Genomic DNA, 5,500 nt, shown 5'->3' with positions numbered 1-5,500 from the left:
TATCCAGACAGCTTGAACAAATTCTGGCCATGATCCGGAGGGTCTCCGACACGCGCTCGAGCCTTCGAGAAGAGAACCTGCTGCGCTTGGTGGAGGCATGCGTTTGCAGTCGGCTTACATGCCATCTACCATTTCAGCGGTTGACGCAAGCGCGAAGCGACGAAGCTAGCCCATGGCCTCCCGAACTATACTTCCAGAGGCCGTCTCCTTAACCTAGGGACACATAACACAGTAGGCGAGCTGCTTGAGGCACATTGGGTCAGCCATTACCAGAGCCTCCTACTCCCTACTCTAATGGCCGCCATCTTTTCACACGGCTAAGATACTCTGTCTCACCCCTTGAGTCTGAAACCCGTCCAACGATCTTGTCGTCCACGATACGCGAACCACTAAGTATTTATCCATTGCCATGTAATATGCACCCCGAGCATGACAAAGGACGGCGTAAAGCCCGTGTACGATACCTTGACCGCATGCTTGCAAACATCCTGGAAACACATACTTTATACAGGGGCACATAAGGCACTCAAGAGGGCTATACCTCGGTAGTTTTTGATGGCACCGAATCCCCGAGAGACTCTGGTGCAATGCGTGGAACAAATGCCGCTCATGGACAAATTCTCGGTGTTGCTCTTGCGATTCGATACGCCATCCGTGTTTCTGAGGAAGTGTATATATTGACGGACTTGCAGCAGCCACGCCGCGCGTTTCTATCAGGACATGGTATCCCGAGAGCGGCACACCAAATTGTCAAACAGATGCCGGAAAATGCACAAACCACACTTCCCCGCAACCACTTACTCTGGACACCTGGTCCCACTTCGCTGCAGGGTAACGAACGCGCGCATGAGGTTGTACGAGAAATTTCCCTCCGGGCGGCTGGGCATAGTGAGGCGACTAGTTCAGAGTGGGGTATCCCTTGCTCCGTTACAAAGACATCCTCCGTCATTATACACACATTCGTCACACACCCACGGCACACCACCGCCGTCCTTGTCTCGAGAGGAAGCAGTGGCCTTACGTCTGTTACAAGCCGCAACATCTCCAGCTCTTGTTTCCCTCAATAAATTCGACCCACACTGTTATGTTGATCGTTGCCCTGGCTGTGGCAGCTCGCCCAAAATGTTCCACGTCACGATTGAGTGCATTGCAAACATCTTTTCCCCATTGCCAACTCTCTTTTATCCGCAACAAAGAGCTGTGGGACGATGCCCTCCGCGACAGACCTCCCAAGATCCTCCGAGCTATGATACATCGGGCTTGAAATATCGCCGGAATTATCTTAGGGACCCTGGACTAAGGATTCCTCCCACACTCTAGATTCCTCTCTCCGTACAAATATTAATAATAAAGATGCTTTACTCTCTCTCTCTCTCTCTCCATAAGACCGCGTATCCTGAAGTATGCTGCGCCTATGCGGAACCCTACCATGTTTACACCTTTTAAGACCGATTCAAGACTGCTTTAGATCAGATTTGATATTTTCGTCCACTTCACCGAGTCGAGCTCGTCGCCAGGGCGCGTTTCTAGTTAAGAGGAAGCTTTAGCACGGGTGCTCCTGTCTAAATACATGTACAGAGGAATTCGTTTTTCTCAGCAGCCACTGCACCAAATTTAACGAGGTCCGTTGTTTTTAAATGAAAAAAAGAAATAAAATCTAGTGACTGTTGGTTTCGAATTTTTGATTTATGGCGTCAATTTTGGATGAAAAATTTGCAAAATCGAAAATTTTTAGAACAATGCTATCATGTTGAGAACTGTGTAACACATCTAAAGCACAGAAAACTGATATGTTACACATGAATCTCAAAAAATTCAAAAATATGGAAATACAGCTTTTGCAGAACCCTCGTAAAGAACCTAACAAATTCACATAATATGCACAATGACATATCGAATTTGTCCGCTTTGAATGGTCTAATGGATGCCGTTTACCGAACCACGATATCGGCTATTGATGCACAGCTATGAATTTGCAAACTTCCTGCTTCTATTTTTTTCAAACTGTCGAATATTTGAAATATTTTTAACAAAATTCAAGCCTAAATCGAAATTCCGCTTCCAACAGTCACCAGAATTTGACTTTCCCTCTCATATGCAAAAAATTTCATTAATATAGTTCCTGGGGTTATCCCAGAAAAACGTTTTTGCGTTTTACATGTATTTGAATGGGCCGCGTCGCAGTTAGGCCCGAGTTAAAGTTTCCTCTTAAAGGGCAACTCCGGCGTTTTCTGAACCATATTAGAATAATGTCATGTTCAAATGATACTGACGGTCCTGTCACCTGTAAGGTGGCACAATATGCTTAATACTTGATCAATAATTTTAAATAACAAATAAACGAGATGCCGAAACCGAACCCGGTAGCGGCTTCGTGTTACATCTCGATGAGTGAATGACGTCCCGTCCTAGACTACCATAATCTAAACACGCAGAAAGCGTGCTAAACACACATTCACGTGGCGCTAACACCACATCTCTGAAACGCGTTTGCGCTCTCTTTTGACAATCACAAGTCAAGTTCAAGTTAAGGCACATTTATGAAAACGAGGATTAGTGATTAGATCTTTTCAGTGATTTGGGCTGATGAAGACGCATTTCTCTGGTATGTAGTACTTATCACATTGGCATTTCCAGTGGAACAACAAAGTTGCCATTGCACTCAGACACGCTACTGCGGTCAAGCCAAACATCCAACACAGAGGGAGAATGATGTACGAATTGTATGAGTGAAAATGCCTGCGTGTATAAACAAACGTTGCTGTGTAGCGAATTATTAAAATTCGCTTTCCATAGAGTGACGCGACCACACAACACCTGTCATCGACAGACAGGGCTAATGGTCAATGCCTCAAAATCTTGGATATCAATTTCATAAATCAACATGTCCTTTGAAGACGTAACGAATAAGTTTAGGAAGTCCAGGTACAAGTTTCTTTGCGATGCTGGCTGTTTGCCTCAAGGTGAGCAGTAACTTTGCCGACGCGAAATCGCGTATGAACTTTTAGAAACTGTTTACACCATTCTCTATGCTGTGTGTTACGGTGGTGATGTTGGCAAGCGAAGTTTCAGCGCTGCATGCCCATGTCTGGTGAACTGTGTAGTACTTTGCCACGGTTGATTCTGGGATAAAAAAAATCATGAGGACACGCATTTCTTACGTATTAAAAATTGTACCATCTGTGAACCTTCCTCTACACTTTGGATACAGTGGACTACTTAAACAAACAAAGCCAGAATGGAAGCCAATTTATTTCGAAACCTTTCTACTGAGTGACTTCAAACCACCACCCAACAGTTCGCTAAATACTGCTGGCTTTGCGTGGAAGCGGCTGCGTATGTTAGGGCGCCGCTAGCCATCGCAGCGACCGGATCAGCCACCTCAGCGAGTTGACAAGCTGGACATTGAAGTTTTTCTCGGGCGGGCCTCGGCAGCTCCTTCTTCGCTGCGGGCCTCGCCGTCACCGCCTCTTCCTGACTCGGAGCGGCATTCACCGCCGCAGGCTGACGGGCCTGGTCAAGGGAGAAAGGCATCAATTTCTATCTTGCGATGTTGAATTCATTAGGAAAACGATTAAGTCGTCGGAGGCCGTAACGAAGAAAGAGGTGAAAGAGTAATTGGGCTTTTTTCTGCATTCATTCACGCATTCAGCCCACGTGCATGCCCAGTGTTCACTCGCCGCTGTGGCTCAGGGGCCAGGGCGTTCTCCTGCCGAGCACGATCATGCGGCTTCAATTCTCGGCCACCGCGGCAATGGTATGGTGTGGGTGAAATGGAACTCACAGTTGCTCAAATGGAATCCACAGTTTGAAATCCGGTTAAGAACAATGGAGCACTCGACTGTGGCTTGTCTGATACCAACAGAATTGCTTTTGCGCGTTAGGTACTATGAATTAACCGCACCTAAGGGTTACTGAAAGATTAAGCTATTCAAAGGCCGCATTAAAATGCAATATTTAATACACGTCGCGAGAAGGATGGAACCTGCAAATTTCTGGTGTATTTTACGCGCAATCGAGCGTCTACAATGAAAAATTATGAATTTTAATTTCCACAAATGTTTTATTAGATTCCTTCCGTAGGAAGACCGCCAGACTGTGCCGTTCAAAGGACAGGTAGTCAAAAACAAGAAATTCATGCCTTCATTGAAATAATGGTGCAGTAGTAGCACGATGTGTGCTCTGGGAAGCGACTGCCGGGCGAACACAGCCAGTACGGTCACCATGATCGGACAGGATTAGGGACGATGACCGTGTGTGGCGTCACCAGAAGCTTACTCATAGGTCGCAATTTTGATCATGACGACGACGGTGATGCGTTTCTCAATGAACTATGGTACTACGTGCCGAAAGAACATCATTGCTGCCTGCTGCCGGCAGCAGTAATAAGGGCTGGGGGATGCTAAAATAGTAACCCTTTACAAGGTTGCATTACCACTTGGACTTACAATAGAGGGGGTAACTGCGATAAAAATGATGTAATGCTGTGCTATTTGCACACACCTGCAAAGAGTAGAGCGTAAACAGCCAGTACTGTGAGGATCGCCTTGGCGTTCATTTTGGCTTGATGTGGAAGAGCACCACTGCTAAAAAAAAAGTAAATTTTTATTTCTTTGAAAGCTCACTTATCTCTAGACTTTACTGTGTTTCTAGCCTTGAACAATGAACATAACACGCGTATACGATATTGCGAAACCACAGCCGAATTTTTTCCAACAAAACCGCTTGGTTCGAGCAGTTGTATAAATAACGCCTACTGCCCATTCTTAAACGACCCATTTAAGCGTTTAAATTGCAAGTTTCAACTCGGTGTCACATTTTCTTCTGATATTATACCACGAAAGATCTGCATATAACGCTCATTTAACACTTTCGAGCCCTGCAACAAGCATCTGGTGCTAAAGCCATGATTAATACACAGAAAATACACATTCAGACAAACCAGCGCGTATGTAACCAATTTCCTACAAAATAGAACAGGATGACAGTTAAATCTTTCTGTACAATGGTTAAGCATTCTACGCGGTCCTTGAAGCTCCGGTTTACAATTTGGAGAGCTTGAATAAGCATTTACTATTTATGTACCACAATTTCATTTTATCGATACATGGCACATAATTGCACATCTTTAGGTGGTGGCACATTTTGGCGCGCGCGGAAAATGGCGAACGTGGTGACTGCTGCCGGATAACGCTTTGGAGGTCTTGAATGAGTAATTTACAACAAATATTTTCATTTGTATACACTAAACAAAGCCTATACGTCACCCAAACCTTGTTCCCCACTTTGACCTATTGTAAAGTATTTGTTCCATTTACCACCCTGACAACACTGGTGAGATTTACCACTCATTAGTATAAACTTCAAGCCATGGTTAAATAGGCTTGGAGGAGTTGTCCGCAAATCTGACAGTAAAAAACTTAAATTGTAGGGTTTTATGTGCCAAAACCACTTTCTGATTATTAGGCACGCCGTAGTGGAGGTCCCAGGAAAGTTAGAC

The sequence above is a fragment of the Dermacentor variabilis genome, chromosome 3 (genome assembly GCF_050947875.1).
Source record: "Dermacentor variabilis isolate Ectoservices chromosome 3, ASM5094787v1, whole genome shotgun sequence".
Classification (NCBI taxonomy): domain Eukaryota; kingdom Metazoa; phylum Arthropoda; class Arachnida; order Ixodida; family Ixodidae; genus Dermacentor; species Dermacentor variabilis.
This window is presented reverse-complemented; position numbering follows the sequence as displayed.